The sequence below is a fragment of the Hyperoodon ampullatus genome (genome assembly GCF_949752795.1).
Source record: "Hyperoodon ampullatus genome assembly, chromosome: 1".
In the NCBI taxonomy this organism is placed as follows: Eukaryota; Metazoa; Chordata; class Mammalia; order Artiodactyla; family Ziphiidae; genus Hyperoodon; species Hyperoodon ampullatus.
The window spans coordinates 202,796,545-202,814,570 of NC_136914.1; the positions used below are offsets into that span (position 1 = coordinate 202,796,545).

At 46.2% G+C, this 18,026-nt stretch overlaps 2 protein-coding genes across 3 annotated transcripts in view; one reads left to right on the forward strand and one right to left on the reverse strand.

Moving 5' to 3' along the window:
- ARMH3 (armadillo like helical domain containing 3) overlaps positions 1 to 18,026 on the reverse strand; it is a gene marked incomplete at its 3' end in the record, with an annotated part of 562,435 nt that overhangs the window by 514,726 nt on the left and 29,683 nt on the right. The window lies entirely within an intron of this gene.
- The window catches only part of SUFU (SUFU negative regulator of hedgehog signaling), a gene marked incomplete at both ends in the record, with an annotated part of 113,691 nt that overhangs the window by 5,246 nt on the left and 90,419 nt on the right, over positions 1 to 18,026 (forward strand). The gene's annotated exons all lie outside the window — the stretch shown is intronic.

The following is an 18,026-nucleotide window of genomic DNA, read 5'->3' on the forward strand; positions in this document are numbered from 1 at the left end:
TTTTTTTTTTTTTTTGCGGTACGGTACGCGGGCCTCTCACTGTTGCGGCCTCTCCCGTTGCGGAGCACAAGCTCCAGATGCACAGGCTCAGCGGCCATGGCTCATGGGCCCAGCCGCTCCACGGCATGTGGGATCTTCCCGGACCGGGGCACGAACCTGTGTCCCCTGCATTGGCAGGCGGACTCTCAACCACTGCGCCACCAGGGAAGCCCCCAGGGGCTACTCTTTGTTGTGGTTCAGGAGCTTCTCATCACGGTGGCTTCTCTTGTGGAGCCTGGGCTCTAGGCACGCGAGCTTCAGTAGTTGTGGCTCGCGGGCTCAGTAGTTGTGGCGCACAGGCTTCGTTGCTCCACTGCATATGGGATCTCCCTGGACCAGGGCTTGAACCCGTGTCCCCTGCATTGGTAGGTGGATTCTTAACCACCGCACCACCAGGGAAGTCCCTGCAGTACATTTTTTATCCTAGTCTTTCTTCCATTTGCTGCCCTGTAATACTTCTAATTCCTACCTGCCTCCCCTACTTCCCTCTATAATCACTGAATTTAAACACATTTTAATATTAAGTTAAACATTGTCAGTTGAAAAAATAGCAACAGTAATAATAAAAGCTAACAGTTAAGCATTGATTATGAGACAGGTACTCTTCTAATCACTTTATATATATGTGTATTAACTAATTTTATTTTCACCACAACCCTAAAATACTGGTAGGTACTAATATTTGCCCCCATTTTACAGTTGAGGAAAGTGAGACGCAAAGAGATTCTATCATTTGCTTAAGGTCACACAGATTGGAAGTGGTGGAGCCAGGATTCTAACACAGGCAGTCTGGCTCCAGAGTCCATACTCTTTTTTTAAAAATTAATTAATTAATTAATTAAGGCCGCGTTGGGTTTTCATTGCTGGGCGTGGGCTTTCTCTAGTTGCGGTGAGCAGGGGCTACTCTTCGTTGTGGTGTGCAGGCTTCTCATTGTGGTGGCTTCTCTTGTTGAGGAGCACAGGCTCTAGGCACGCGGGCTTCAGTAGTTGTGGCACGCAGGCTCAGTAGTTGTGGCTCGCAGGCTCTAGAGCACAGGCTCAGTAGTTGTGGCACACGGGCTTAGTTGCTCTGCGGCATGTGGGATCTTCCCGGACCAGGAATGTCCCCTCCATTGGCAGGCAGATTCTTAACCACTGTGCCACCAGGGAAGTCCATGATTTCTCTTTCTATTATGTCCTTTTCTGTTTTTTGTTTTGCGTACTATCTTTTTTTTGCCTCTTATACCATCTTTTTGGTATCTTGGTGGTGGCTGCTTAGCGTGTGTACATTGAAAGAGTAGCAGGGCTCTTCCTGCCTTGCCTCAGCATTAAGAGGTTGATTCTGGAGATGATGATGCTATGATGAGGAAGAAGATGATAATAGTCTTTTTCTTTTTTGTCTTTGTTTTAGTTCTTACTATCTTTCATCATCCTGTCAAATGCTTTACAATCTTATCAGGTTCTTTTGTTATCTCTGTTTTATACATGGGGAAACTGAGTCCCTCGAGGGGTTAAATGAATTGTCTAAAGTCACGCCTCTAGGCTGTAAAAGAGCTAGGATTGAATTGAGCCGTTCGGAGTCTGAGCTCTTAACCACTAGGCTATACCACTGCTCTGATCACAGGCCCAACCCAACCTCCTCTTTTCTCTTGTTAAGCTTGGAGGCCCAGACCCCATCTCCTCACTGATCACGTGTCAGGAGCAATTCCTGGGCCTGCCTTTATAGCCTTCCAAACATACCCATTGCAATGTCAGCCGAAGGCTTTGGGAACAAGGAATTAATCTTGCCTGAATCAAGACCCTGCATTGCATTATTAATAATGGAGATAGAATAGCAAACAGATGCAGGGAGTAGAGGGACTATGCTGGACTTTAATTTATATTTTTAATAAGAACCTGCACAGGATACTTAGTGCAGCTAGCCTGTACCTTTTTGTTGACAGATTTATTCCAGTTAAAAGAATACTGTTTTCTATGTGGCCTAAAGATTCTTACAGTCTACCTGCTTATGAGGTATGAGTCTAAGGCCCAAATGACATGAAGAACATAGTTGAGGAAGTCCCATATTTCAGAAACGGCAACCTCTGAATTTGAAAAAGGGCCTTTCTTTGTTTAGCAGTACCCTCATATATGTGTGTCATTTCTATGTGGTAAAACACTCTGATGTTCAGATGTCATTCATGACAATAGTGAGACCTCCACTTGGGCTTTCACCCCACACTCGAGCCTAGTATTTTCTGGTATTAAAACCTGCCACTAGAAGGATGTGGAAGGAATGTTCTTGGATATTTACCCAGTTCTGGTCTATGTTGCAGAAGTCAAAAGTACCTTTGTAGTTGGCCTTGTGCTGGTGTGACTGGTCTCTTCTCGATCCTGGTAAGTTTCTTGAAGAAAAGTTTGCTTTTCCAAACATTTCATGTGGTGAGCCCTCTTTAAAACTGATTCATGGATTCTCATATAATTCAGGGCTTGAAACTGAGGTCAGAAAGTTGAGTGTTCTATCACCCAGCTTAAGTGCTAAGAGGTGTTGAATTGGAATTATGGCAAATGACTCTCTGGCAACATTCTTCTTACACTGCCTTTGACTTCTCATTCAGTGAAAAAAAAAGGGCAGAAGCCTTGTTTCATTTATTCAGCATTTATCAAGTGCTGAAGTCCTGTTTTGTACTGGACACAGAACACCATAATAGATGTCTTGGAGATAAGATGTCAAGACAAAATTCCTGTCTTAAGGAGCACATGTAGAGGGAGGATAAATGTAAAGAGATAGTTACAGTACTGGGTAAATAAATGCTGCAATCCATGATATAGAGCATGTTCTGGGAGCACAGTGGAGCGAGTGACTTGTAGTCAGGCTGCTGGATTGGAAGAAGCTCCAGGGAGGAAGTGAAGTTTGAGAGGAACCTTGTAGGAAGGGGCTGGGGTGAGATCTGCAGTCTGACACCTCTAGGGCACAAACATTCCCTTTTGGGAAGGAGAGGAGCTTTCAAAATCTTCTAGCCCAGTATTTCCAAAATTTTTAGTGCTGCCTTCATAACCTTTGCCACCTGTAGTATATTACCTACTTTATGTTTTCTTTAAATTAACCCCCCCGATATAAATATATTTTTAAAAGTTAAATCACTACCATATATGGAAACCAGTATCACTTGCTGTAATTTAAAGGTAGTTATGGAAGTAAACACAGTGATAACAAAGCAATATTATTAAATTCTAGCTTAATACAGTGGACTGTCACGGAAGATGCTAAGCCTGAGGCCAGCTTTCTCTTTGTTCAAGAGATTAGTAAGTACGAGCGAGGTATTAAAAAAGACATGCTAACACCAAATAGAACCTGGCCCTAGCTATGATTAAAAATATTGAAAGACAGTTGAGAAGGGAATTTTTTTAAAAGTATGATTCAGTATTATTTCTTGTCACAGACAAATGGGAAACACTGATCTAGTCCATCTCCCTTAAATTGTGCAGTTTAGAAAGTACAGTAGCCTGCCAAAGGCCATACAGCAAGTTAATGAGAGCAGCAGGGTCTCCTAACATCTAAAATATAAACAACAAGGTCCTACTGTATAGCACAGGGAACTATATTCAATATCCTGTAATAAACCATAGTGGAAAAGAATATGAAAAAAGAACGTATATATATAAAACTGAATCACTTTGCTGTATACCAGAAACTAACACAACAATGTAAATCAACTATACTTCAGTTTTTAAAAAGTGTAAAAAATATAAATAAAACGTTCTATGCTTTCTTTCAATGTACAGGGCATTGTTTGTCTTTAAGGTAATATAAACAAACTTTTTCTTTTTAGTTTTTTTTTTTTTTTTTTGCAGTACGCGGACTTCTCACTGTTGTGGCCTCTCCCGTTGCAGAGCACAGGCTCTGGACTCTCAGGCTCAGTGGCCATGGCTCACGGGACCAGCCGCTCCGCGGCATGTGGGATCTTCCCGGACCGGGGCACGAACCCATGTCCCCTGCATCGGCAGGCGGACTCTCAACCACTGCACCACTTAGGGAAGCCCTCTTTTTAGTTTTTACTATATTGCAGGTTAGTGCTAAGTTTTTTTTTTTTTAACATCTTTATTGGAGTATAATTGCTTTAAAATGTTGTGTTAGTTTCTGCTGTATAACAAATTGAATCAGCTATACATATACATATATCCCCATTTTTCCTCCCTCTTGTGTCTCCTTCCCACCCTCCCTATCCCATCCCTCTAGGTGGTCACAAACCACCGAGCTGATCTCCCTGTGCTATGCGGCTGCCTCCCACTAGCTATCTATTTTACATTTGGTAGTGTGTATGTGTCCATACCACTCTCTCACTTCATCCCACCTTACCCTTCCCCCTCCCTGTGTCCTCAAGTCCATTCTCTACATCTGCATCTTTATTCCTGTCCTGAGTGCTAAGTTCTTTATATAAAATTATCACTTTATATTATCCTCATAGTAATTCTATGACATAAGGAATTCTTATTACCTCTTGCTCATAGATATAGAAATTTAGGCTTAGGGAACTTACTGCACAGGTGGTAAACTGACAATCAGTTCAAGCAACCCCAAAGCCTATATTCTTAGCTACTGTTCTGTATTGCCTTTCCATTTTAATCAGTCAACAGCATTTATTAAATGCCTACTGTGTACTTCTTCCCATTAAGATCTTTCTTTATCCTCACAGCTTGTTGAGGACAGGGACAGGCAGAAGCCTAGGGGTCCCCTGCGTTTCTTCTTGCTCCTGGCAGGCTTGCTTCAGTGAGCAGAAGGGGAGCAGCCCCACCCTGGTAGCCCGGAGAGGGGAGAAGAGTAAGCTGACTGGATGAGCCCTGGTTTGGCCAGTTCCATCCAAATTCTTTCCCTATTCACAGTCATTAAAGGAAATAGGACAAGAGAGCACTTGTTTGGATTAAAGGTTCTTAAGAGGCTGTTTCTAAAGTTGGAGAGATGGAACAAGTTGCAGTTCGGGGCAGCCACACGGGAGATCAACGTGCTTTTCTAGGAACCCTAAGGCCACCGCCAACTGACTTCAGCAGCAGAGACTGTCCTGGTGCTCTTGCCCCCAGCTTGGGAGGTGTGAGACAGCTGAGCTTCAGCTGCCAAGTGCTTGTCGGAAGACTGCAGCTCTGGCCCTTCCCTTTGTGGCCAGGCAGCTGTGGACTGGAATGTGCGGATTTGCAGAGCTGTGGAAGAGGGGGGCTTCAGCACCACTCTCCGCGAGGATTTCTGGCTGGCCCCGGTCCTGCCAGCAGCCCTGGCTAGACCCAAACTCCAGGGGGCCTAACCAAGGCACAGGAGGCTGGCTAGTTGCAGAGTGTGTCTGTGATCTCAGGCAGACTTCCCTGGTGGGATTCCACTGCGCAGGTCATCTGCTGTATGCGCCGGGCTGGTTCCAAAGACAGCCTTTGTGTGGTGTTGGCCTGCAGGCTGGCAGCTCCACAGCGTAGAGCCCACACCTCAGCTCTACCTCCATGGTCCATCTGGGCTCTGCCCCACAAACGCTGGCCTCTTAGCAGGTATGTCCATGGAGTGTAGAGTTGTTCTTGCTCCCTTGGGGCCTGGAACTGCTGCTGACTGGCTCCCCATGGCTGCCTCTGCTGGGCTGGTGGATAACCTCTTTTTCCCTTTGGGTTTCTCCCATCTGGGCTCTGCACTAAATGAGTTATTTATTAAAACACTGGATACAGATTAACTTTTCCACTTGTTGTTTTGTGTGGCCTTGGTCCCCTGCAGTTGGGAAATGCTAATTTGCCTTCCTCAAAGCTTGGTTGGCAGGAACTTTTTAACATGCCATTTCATTCCCTGGGGTTTCCAGTGGAGATTCTGCCTTTGCCATAACATACCTGCCCTGGAGTGTGGTCTCTCCTCTCGTTGGCCTTTGCTTTCTTTCCAAAGCTCTCCCAGAGACTGACAAGTGGAATTCCTCTCTAAGCCACCCACAGATGGCAGGTCCCAGCCCTCCCCCTAGCTGGGCACAGCAGGCCGAGGAAGAGCTTTGTAGGTTCACTGGAAGGCAGGCCTCCCTGAAGCTTTGGTCCCTCCCTCTGTCTTTCATCTCAGAGGTGTTTAGTTTCAGGATGATTGTGTGAAATGGTGGTGCTTTCTGCTAAGGACAGGGGGCCTGGCCTACCTAGAAAGAGTGGGGCACCCTTGGTCTTGGCCTGGGGTGGGAATAAGGGCCAGCAGTGGGGATAGAGCTCTCCCTGAGGCTGAAACCACCACTCTGGGCTGGATTTCAGGCCCCAAATCTCTGAATTTTGAAATGTTGAGAATTCCTTTTCTTTTGTAACCACAGGAAGACCTGAGGCATTGTGGGGTTCCTAGCAGATCTGTGTGGGTGTGTGGCTTCATCCTTTGTAAAGCATTTCATTTGCAGCATGGATTCTCTCTTCCTCCATGGTGTAGAGATGCTAAATTCTCTGATTCAAGGAGTCCTTCAGCAGTAAGGGGGCAGCTGGGAAGAGATTCCTTGAGCTGGCCCAGTCAAACTGACTTAAAAGTCCGAGAGGCCTGATTATTCAGGAGTGACTGCCAGGCTGTCAGCATTGGGAGAGTTCCTCCTCTTCCTGCAGAGAGAGGCAGAAACTTGGAAGCCTTTATGGGTTTGACGTGATCAGATCTCTCAGCCCCAGGATTCTTCCCTGCCAGCCCACCCTTTTAGACTCCCATCTTCCACGCCGCAGCTTTTCCCATGCATGCTGGTCCTCACACCTGCCGTGTTCTGGGTCTGGGTTTGCCAGCATCTCCTTTGCCCAGCATTCTGACTCAGAGGTCCTGACTCAGGACTTTGGCCTTTGGCTCCTAAATTCATTCCTCTGTCCTGCCTTTGAGGTCTCCCGGTCAACTACGTTTCCTGTTTCAGTAGCTCCGTTCTGATGTCCGGTCCTAAGAAGTGTGTGGGGAGGTCTTGTCCTCTCTGACCTGAGCCCCATGGGAATGGTCTCCTCACCCCTGCACATACTTTCGAAGCTCGCTGACCTGCTGCCGAGCTCTCCACAGAGCACCAGGCTGCGTGGCACACCCCACCAGCAGAGCTGTATTGAGTCCCAGTACAGGCAGAACACTGGAGAAGGTGATGTGTTTGGGTGGGGGACAATGAGAAGTCATACCGAGCTTCTGTCCTTGAAAAACCCAAGCTCTGCCTGATAAGAGATGGCAGAGTCCCTGGGAAAGAAGGCGACAGTGAGGATTGGGGCTGGAAGCAACTTCAGGCTTTGCCTGACTTCTGTGACTTTGTGGCTGTCTCCCCTCACCCTGTGGTCCTCAGTGCTTCACTAAAACATGTGATAATAATTGCAAACTACTTGTAGCTCTTACTGTGTGCAAGGCACTATTCTAAGTGTTTTATATAAATTCATTTCATCCTTACAACAGCTCCATGGGGTAGATATTATTAATCTTATTTTACAAGGAAACTGAGGCACAGAGATGTTAAGGAAATAATCACCCAGCCAGGGAATGCTGGAGCTGGGCTATCAACCTGGGCACTCTGGCTCCAACAGTCCTCACCCTTCCCTTCCTCTACCTGTGTGGGCATGTGGAGGAAGGTCCCCCCTTGGACCTCTGTTACTATCGTGCGCCTCAGTTCAAAGGTATCTTGGATTAATGGAGTGTGAATAGTTAAGCAGGAAGAGCTTTGTAGGGGAAATGTTGAGCTGGGTGTTGAAGCAACTTTGTAGAGAAGAAAGAGTTCTGTCGGGTCATGGCAAGAGGGTAGGTGATAGGGTCCTGTGTCAAATTCAAGTCAAGGCTTCTGCAGCCTTACTGTGGTCATTTTTAGTAAGTTGCCAGGAAAGTCTGCTCTTAAGAGCACAAAGGTGATGCTTCTGGCTTGGATGTCAAGTTCACATGGTCATGCTTCCTGTGTGGTCAGGGATGTGCCCAGCATTCCCACAACCCAGAGCATATGTTGCCCAGAATGTGTGGACTCTCTGATCATTCTCTCTGGGGAGGAGGTATAGAAATGAGGAACACTTCAAAGCTGGGAGTACCCATACCTTCTAGCTGAGGTGTCTGTAGGGCCAACATGGGAAGGATTTTTATTCTGAAATAAAGTTGTCTTGTCACCCTGCAGAGTGACATAACCAGCAGAGGATATATTTTTCCTCTGTCCTTATATCAATGCAGACTGTCACATTTTTAAAAACATTTTAATTTCTGTATAGTAGGTCCCCTACATATGAACGAGTTCCACTCTGAGAGCACATTCATAAGTCCAATTTGTTTGTAAGTCCAACAAAGTTAGCCTAGGTACCAAACTTTTACACATAACACCAGACACGTGAACTAACTTACGTGATCAGACATGCAAACGCACGTTCGCATCTTAGAAAGTTCGCAACTTGAAGGTTCGTATGTAGGGGACTTACTGTAATGGTTTTTTAAAATTAATAGGCTTTATATTTTAGAGCAGTTTTAGGTTTATAGAAAATTGAACAGACAGCCCAAAGAGTTCTCGTATACTCTTTCTCTCCTCTGCTTATAGTTTCCCTTGTTACTAATTCCCTTGCATTAGTGGTATATTAGTTACAATTGATGATCCAGTATGGTACATTATTACTAGCTAATGCCTTCTAGTTTACATTATGGTTCACTCTTTTTGTTACATAGTTCTGTGTGTTTTGACAAATACATGTCCTATATCCACCATTAGAGTATCATACAGAATAGTTTCACTGCCCTAAAAATGCCCTGTGCTTTTTATCCTTTCTTCCCTCCTCCCAGACCCCTGGCAACCACTGATTGTTTTACTGTCTCTTTAGTTTTGCCTTTTCTGAAATGTCATGTAGTTGGAATCATACAGTATATAGTCTTTTCAGGTTGACTTCTTTCACTAAGTAATATGCATTTAAGGTTCCTCCATGTCTTTTTGTGGCTTGATAGCTTATTTCTTTTATCACTGAACAATATTCCATTGTGTGTATATACCATAGTTTATCCATTCACTTATTGAAGGATTTTTTTTTTTTTTTTTTTTTTGCGGTACGCGGGCTTCTCACTATTGTGGCCTCTCCCGTTGCGGAGCACAGGCTCCGGACGCGCAGGCTCAGCAGCCATGGCTCACGGGCCCAGCCACTCCGTGGCATGTGGGATCTTCCTGGACCGGGGCACGAACCCACGTCCCCTGCACCGGCAGGCGGACTCTCAACCACTGCGCCACCAGGGAAGCCCTGAAGGATATCTTGATTGCTTCCAGTTTTTGGCGATTTTGAATAAAGCTGCCATAAACATTCATATGTGGGTTTTCTGTGGACGTAAGTTTTCAACTCATTTGGGTAAAATTGCTGGATCACGTGGTAAGACTATGTTTAGCTTTGTAAGAAACTACCAAACTGTCTTCCAAAGTGGCTGTACCATTTTGCATTCCCATCAGCAATGAATAAGAATTTCTCTTATTCTGTGTCCTCACCAGCATTTGGTATTGTCAGTTTTTTGGATTTTAGCCATTCTAACGGGTGGAGTGATATCTCATTGTTGTATCAATGTGCAATTCCCCAGTGACGCATGATGTTGAGCATCTTTTCATATGCTTATCTGACATCTGTATCTCTTCTCCAGTGATATATCTTTGTTTTTGTTCTTCACCTCCTCCCCCTCCCCATTCTACCCCCCGAACACAAAACCCCTTTTTCTTACATCATGGGTCCAGACAGTGTTTTCTGGCATATTTTCCTTTTGGTCACTTCTCCAGCCATTAAGTGAGTTAGTTCCCTTGAGTAGGTACTGGGTCCACATCTGAATCCCTCCGTCTCGGTGGGTTTTACCTGGGGTTGGCCCGTGTGTTCTGTACCTTCTTTTCCCTAGTGATGGTGATGGTGTCTTTCATAAAGTCTGTAGCTGGTACTGGGTAGGCTGGTAGCCTACAACTTCAATCCCAAGGTTCAAGATTGATATGCCTTCCAGTACAGACACTACAAAGACTGGTGTACAGACTTGTCCAACAGCAGACCCTGGCAAGCTTAATCTTGTCTTAGATGAGAAATGAGTACATCAGGCTCTTTGAGGCCCCAGCCAGACCTCAAACTCTCTGATTTAGCTGAACCAGCATCAAGAAGACTCTTTAAAGTCCAAAACTTTGCTGGCCTGTACTTTTCCTGTTCCATCCATTATTGTTGTCACTTTTTAGTTATAAATTTGCGTTTTTTTCATTTACAAAGACAGACAGTTGAACCATTTTACCAAAAATGTTGGAAATTAGAGAAGGAAGAAAAAAAATCATCCATAATCCTGTCACCTTTTGTTTGCAATCCTACGTCTGTCCTCATGATGATTTCTGTAAACAGTTCATTGTGGGTGATGCTGTGCCCAGTGTATGCAGGGCTTCTGTCTTATGTGAGTTTCTCAGTTTGAGACTAACATCTTCCAAGGCTTCCCTAGTACTTGGCTCATGCTATTTTCTAAATTCATCTGGCCCACGGCTGCTAGGATTTCCAAATTCTGAAAACGGCACTTTTGCTTGGGATGATGGCTCCTACCCATTGTCATGTTGCATTAACTACATCCGTTTCTTTTGCTGCTTGACTTCTCACGGAAGTGAAGAGCGGTTGAGGTAGTATACGTACCAACTGTGCTGGCCACCCACCTCTCAGTTAATACCTCCATCCTTTTAATGCAAATCACCGTGCATGGTGGTGGTAGTCCTGAGAGTGTGTGTTGTTCCTGTTGTTGTTTGCCCCTTAGAAAGTCGATCAGTGATTAGATTTGGTGATCACTGTCACTTGGAAATTAACACCACAAGCCTCCTTGTCTCTCCCTTTCTTGGGTGTGTGGATACAGAAGACTGAGACTGGGCTTACAGAGTGCCCCAGGTTCCTGGTAACCAAGTTATACAGAAGGTTCACAAGTATAAGCACAATTGCCAAGAGATAGATAAGATCCTTCTCAGGTAATTGCCTGAAATAAATGAGCTACCATTTAGGACTTTTGAGGCTTTCTGCCATACATAGGAATCAATAATATAATAATACTGTCTGTTTGCAGCAGGATCTGATCAGTGGATCTAGGAGAAAGGATGGCCTGCTGTCCTTTCCTGGCACTGGGTCTACTAGGTGATGGGTGGGTACACTTGGTTCCCATCCAGCGTTAATCACTGGCCTGTCTTCTTCATTTGGAGGGTCAGCCGTTCACTCATTACAGGGATAGTCATTATTGGGGTAGTTCTGGGCATGAGGTATGTAGTAATGAAAAGCATATTCCTGGTCTGGTCTGGTCTTCATGGAGCCTCCAGTCTTTTGGCTGAAGTGTCCTTGAGCAGGGAAACAGTGCAGGGAGGTGGGCTGGTTACTGCCTCAGAACCTTAGGTATCACACGGAACCTCCCTGCCTCCTTTTCTGCAGTCTGTCCCTTGAGGCCTAGTGGGGGGCTCTTTGCGAGCAGGAGTCCTGAGGCTCAGAAATGAGGCCAGGCCTGTGTTTGGGGTTGGGCCATTTCCCCATTTGTAAGTGAGAACATGGGTTCATAGCAGCTGCTCAGAGGGATGTGGTTCACTGGATTCCAGGCCCTTAACTAGCAGGTTAGTATAAGCTGGTGGCCTTCAGAGGTCCTTTACCTTCCTACTCCCTCCCGTGTTACTCAGGCTTCTTGAGTCCCCGTCATAGAACCAGCTTTGCCATAATGAGGCCAGTCAAGATGTTTTTGTTTTTCAAGTGCTGACCTCCATGTGATGCCTGGAGATGCTTGGAGCCTTGCCTCTGACCACCAGTTTCCCTTACTGTGATCTCAGGCCTTTCAGCATGAGGTTAGGAGCTCAGAAGCCATGCCTGTGGGGAGGGGTAACTACTAGAGAATGGGGCCTGGCCCAGGCTGCCGGTCCCAGGGGATCAAGCTGGCTGCCTGCACTTTCTGCCTGTGATGGATCTGACTCCTAAATGCTTCTGAAAAGCTTGATTGGTTAGAGGACAAAACAGTGAAACCTGACAGACAACACCATGGCTTGCCCTAACCCCTTCTTCTTCCCGTTCTAGCTTTTTCAATATATCGGGTTGCAGACATGCTGGATTCCCGCCCTCCTGGAGCCAGTCTGGCAATTTTTCATTCCCGTAGCCAGGGGTTTTGCACAGAGAAAAGGTCCAGAAGGAAGGCAGTAGATGAGCAGGGAGCCTTTGGGGTTGGAGCTTTACAGGAGCATTGCTAATGTGGATCCCTTAGTTCTATGCCAGCTCTGTGGCTTGGGGCAGTATCCGCACCATGTCCCTCCTCTGCCATCCAGTGGCCTCCAGTGTCACTTTAGTAATAGCCAAAGGCCATTGCTGCCAAGATTCTTTGATCCACCTCATCCCCTGCTGCTCTCCTTCCTCACTGTGCTCCACCCACTCTAGTCTGCTGCGGTTCCTCCAAAGTGCCAGGCAGTCTCCTGCCTCAGGGCCTTTGCACCTGCTCTCCCCATGTCTAGAAAGTTCTATTCTCAGATAGCTTCATGCCTTACTCCCTCACCTCCTTAGGTCTTTCCTCAAATATCACCTTTTAGTGAGACCTTACCCGACCTCCTTATTTAGAATGGGAACCCTGAACCCCCCTCCATGAAGCACTATCACCTGCTTAATTTTTCTTTAAAGTACTTATGACCATTTACCTTATTTTACTTAGTTGGCTTGTTTGTTGTCTGTCTGCCCTCCTTCCCACTAGAATGTAAGCTCCCTTAGGGAAAGGATGTATACCAGCTTTATGCATTGTTTCCCTGGTGCATCAACAAATATTTGTTGAAGGAATGAATAAATGAAAAACTAAAAAAACCTTGCTTTGAGATTTCTCTGGCTTTTGGGAAAGCATTCTCACAGCAGAGGCAAAGAATTCTTCTGGCCCAGCACTAAGTCTGAGCGTTTAGCTCACTCGGGGATTTCTTCAGTTTGGACCCATGTACTTGTAATAGGGTTGATACTCCATGGGCATTTCCATAGGAGTCAGAGCCTTTCTCTGGGAGGAGGTGTGTGACTTTGGTAAAAATGTCGGAAGTTTGCTTTATTGGGGTGGGGGAGAACCCCCAGCACCTAGCACGGTGCTTGGTATATGATAATCCCTTAATTGATTTCCTGAAGTGTTTAGTGCACATTACCTTTTAAATGCTGGGGCTGTCATGGGAGCAAGACAGGCAAGATTTCTGTTTTCATGGATTTTACATGTTAATAGGAAAAACATGTAAAAATAAGTACAGTTTTAGATAGCACAGGTGCCGTGTTGAAAATAAAGCAGGGAGGATGTGCTGCAGATACCCAGGGAGAAGTAGGGGTTGAGGTGGGTGGAGAGGTTGCGTTTAGCAGGTAATCAGTGATGGCTTTTCCTTGAAGACACATTTGAACTGAGACTTCAGTGACAAAGTGGCAGCCAGGGCTGTCACGTCTTGCAACTCTAGGGGCACTGTTCATATTATTCAGTGCAACTTGTGCTCCCTGGAGTTGTACAATGCTCTGGTCACCCAACCGTGTGAAGATTGTAGGCAGTGAAAATTGTTAGTTCAGAGGCCCTGAGGTAGGAAGGACCTTGAGGTGTTCAAGGAACAGAAAGAAGGCCAGTATGCTTGGGGCTTGGTAAGAAGAGGACAGTGGAGCAAGATGAGGTTGGAGAGTTTGAAGACAATACAAAGAACGTGACATTCAACAAATTATCTGTTATCTGTTGACTGATGAGGGAAGCAAAGGGATGATTTTATGGGGGCAGGAGTGGGGTTTTAGGAAACTTTTCTGGTAATTTGGGAACTCAGCACTGGTGTGAAGGCAAGAGAACAGAGTTGAGTGATGGTTTTATTTCCCTAAAAAGGAAACAGCAAAGTGGCTCAAAGGAAATACCATTAAGATATTTGAGTCTAACTTTGGCAGTGACTAAGAGGAAAGCTCTTTGCTTTTCAATACTGTCTTATCTTGTTTGTCATTGAACGTCTCAGCCTGGTTATCTCTTTGGACAGAAATGGGAATATTATTATCATTTAGCATTTGCTCAGCTGCGACATGATGTGCCCATGTACAGAGCACACAATAAGTACAATCTTTGTTCTTGGGGAACTGAGATGCAGAAAAAGATTTGTTTCTTCCCATTACCCTCTTTCAGGTGTCTCGATCTGGGGTGGCCGACTTCCCAGAATCCTGGAGGCTAGTGGGTGGACAGGAATTCCTTGGGCAGAACGCCCTGGCTCTTGGGTCTGTAAGAAGCCCCCAGGCTGTACACCTGTGTGCAGACGGCACCTCGCTTCCCAAATCAGACTGTGATCTTGCCGCCATTGGCCTAGCCTGTCTTTTTTTTTTTTTTTTTTTTAAAGATCTTTGTATAGATGCTGCTTTAGCCCAAAGCCAAGAGTGGGGGCTGTTATAGTGATGCCAAGAAACTCAAGCACCAGGCTCTTCCTTGGCCCAGAATTCCTATAGAGCACGGGGCGGGCTTGGAATCCCTCTGGGGACTGACCTTTGGGTTCTTTGGTGGTGGATGGGAGCAGAGGAAAGAAGGTACAGTCGGTCTCCAGTAGGGGAGGGTGATCAGCTTTCACCATTCTGCAGAGAAAGCGTCTGCTGCTCTTGGCTTGGTGCTTTTCTTAGATTCACTTCTCAGTCTGGGAAGCTCTTTGCTCACTGAAAGCCCAGGATAGAGTTAAGCCACCCTAAGTGTTGGGAGCCAGGTAGTTTGTTTAGCTGGGCTCTCAGCTAAATCAGTCCCGGGAGCTACTGTTTTTAAACTTGAGGAATGCTGTGGGAACATGGTACTTGGCTCCCAGCAAGGGATCTCAGGAAACATCTACTTGAGTAGGCAAATGCATTCCACAAGTCTGGTTGTAGTAGACAGAGTATCTGCTACTCAGAGTTAAAACTCAAAGGTGCCTGCCCTGCATTGTAGCCTCATGAGAATCCCAGCTCAGTGTGAGGGTGCGGAGTCTCAGCTGATACGGTTTTTCTCTTTCTTTCTTTCTTTCTTCCTTTTTTTCCCTTCCTTTAAGATTGTGCAAAATTAATATAATATAGCTGGAAGTGTTTTAAAAATCTTGACTATCAGAATATTACCATATAAACATACTGGAAAAGAATTTTACAAAGTTTTATTACCTCGAATAGTACTTGTGTAGTCACCAAACACCATTTCAAAACAGCTCATGAAGTATCAGTAACTGTGAATTTTCCAAAATAAAAACATAATCTTTGCAAATGTTTATTTTGTAATTGTTTACTGAATTCTGTTGTAATGGCTGTCACTCAAAGCATGGAAGCAGTCAGGAAGAATCTTGGGCCTGGTTTGAGGGATCCAAGGTCAGGAACTTGGGCAAAGCTGGAAGATCCAGGCAGCTCTTGAAGGATGGGGCTGATTAAGCTGCAGAGTCTAGAGGGTAGGGAAGCTAGAGGCATCTGCTGTTGTTCTCAGGGAGAAATGATGAGCAGGACTGCTTCTACTGAGCACTAAGCAAGGGAAGGATGAATACTGGCTTCTCTGTTTGGGTACTTGCTGGTGCTGGACACTGTGCCATCCATTAAAAGCCTCCCAACTGCCCTATGAAGCAAATATTCTTCTCCCAGTTTAATAGGTGAGGAGACTCCAGGGCACATGGAAATCAGCTTGCCCAAGGGTCAGCTAGAAAGTGGTGGAGCTGGGCTTTGTGTCAGCTCAGGTGACCTCCACTGCCCGTATGCTTGCCTATGTCACTGGACTCTTCTCTAGCATCTTATTAGGACCCTAAGGTAGTACAATTTTTATGCAATTTCTTCCCTAAGTCCACCCTGGGACCTCCAGAGGGTTCAAAGAGCCCAGGAGCCCAAGACTAAGAATCTCTTGTGTCTCCCTTCCTCACTTCCCAGCTTCCCTGCACTGCTGGGCCGGCTCACCACTCTGCCTAAGCCCTTCAGCTCATAACCTTGGGCTGGCATTTGCCTCCTTATCCCTTGCCCAGTATTCTAAATCTTGTAAAACTTTGCCTCTTTTCTCAGATTTAGTCTAGTTAGCAAATATTTTAGTCTCACTCTGTTCCCTTGTTCAGCAAGCCTTCACTGAGCACTTCTTTGCCAGTCACTGGTGGTGCAAAAAGGGGCAAATCCAGTCCTAATGGGAGAGCTAGGAAGGCAGTTACAGTACAGCAAGGAGGGTCCTGTGATGGTGGTTTGCACAGGAGTAAGGAAGAGTGGTAGGTGCCCTATATTGGTCGGGGTCTCAACAAGAAAGAGTTTGGTACCTTCAAAGTAGGATAACTGGGGAAGGGTTTGTTTATAAAGGAAGGGCACCGTAGAGGATAGTGCAGTAATGCAGGGCTAGTGGTTGGCTTGGCTGCTGCTCTCCTAGCGCTGAAGGGACCAGAGGAGGGAGGGAGATTTGAGAGCCTAGGAGGAAAGAGTTGTGTAGAGTGTCCCTCCTCCGAGTGACCTTCAGCACTAACCTTCAGTCGAGGAGCATGGCCAGCCTCAGGTAGTCTCAAAGGGAGGGATCCCTGATCTCTCTCTCCTTCCTCCCTCTGATTTCCTTTAGGGCTTCCACTGGCTGAACCCAAGTGGAAGCCAGAAGGCTCAGAAGCCCCGCAGAGGTCAGCCTTAAAGGGCAGAGAGCAAGGTGGGTGTGTTGGTTTTCTATTGCCGCAATACAAATTACCACAAATTTAGTAGCTCAAAACAGCACACATAATCTCACATCTCCCCTGGGTCAGGGGTCCAGGTGTAGCTTAGCTGAGTGTTCTGCTTAGGGTCTCACAAGGCTGCAATCAGTGTCAGCTGGGCTGCATTCTCATCTGAGGCTCCATTGGGGAAGTATCTAGTACTTCCAAACTCCCTCAGGTTATTGGCAGAATTTCTTTCCTTGCAAGAGTCCTGGAAAGTTCTTCAGAGCCAGCAATAGTGATAGCAACTGCTAGCAAGACATGGTCTTACATAATGTAACATAATCATGAGAGTGATATTCTATCACCTAGCCACGTTCTGTTGGTTAAAAGCAAGTCCCAGGTCCTACCCGCATTCAAGGAGGGGGGATTCCGGGACTCCCCTGGTGGTCCAGCAGTTAAGACCCCACGCTCCCAATGCAGGGGCCCAGGTTCGATCCCTGGTCGGGGAACTAGATCCCACATGCCGCAATTAAAGATCCCGCTCGCTGCAACGAAGATCCCGCGTGCCGCGACTAAGACTGGTGCAGCGAAATAAATAAATAAATACTTTAAAAAAAAAATGGAGGGGGGATTCCACAAAGGCATGAGCACAGGAGGCAGAGGTCGTGGGGGCCACCTCAGGATCTGTCTGCCACGGTGGGGATGGACCTAGAAGAGCAAACCGAAGATACTCAGCACAGGTACCCAGCTCAGAGGAGGTAACACCTGAGCCTTCCTGAAGATGAGCAGAGGTCAGAGAAAAAGGGAACAACCTGTGCAGAGTCTCAGAGGTGAGGAAGTCATTAGTGTGTCAGGGATCTGCCAGTCATTCATTCATTGTGAGGCCGAGGAGGTGAGGGGGACCCACTTCCCGGTGGTCTTGTTGGGAAGTCTGGACTGTACCCTGAAGGTTTGGCGTGGGGGTGGGCGTTGGAGGATTGTTTAGTGGGGGAGGGGTACATCATATCCCATTTTGAGAACATCAGAGTGAAGAACTGAATAGGGCAGGAGGCAGGAGATCAGCGAGGAAGAGCAGTGTTGGCCATCCAAGTGTAGGAGGAAGGGAGTATAACCAACATATTATAATAACTTTAGATGAAATATAACCTTTAGAAATTGTAAATCACTATGTTGTACACCTGGAACTTACATAATACTGTACATCGACTCTATCTTAAGGGAAAAAAAAGGCCACCCCCTGGTGTGGCAGTGAGAATGGAGAGAAGAGAACAGATGTGAGAGCTGCTGAGGAGGGAGGAGGAAGTGTCAACAGACCTCAGTGACTGCCAGCCTGGCTGCACAGGAGGACAGGGAGGGCTGGAGGATGACTCCTGGGATTCTGGCTTAGTGGCTGTACTGGTTTCCTATTGCTGCCATAACAAATTACCACATTTATTATCTTACAGTTCTGGAGGTCAGATATCTGACATGGGTCTCACTGGGCTAAAATCAAGGTGTCAGCTGGGCTATATTCCATTTCCT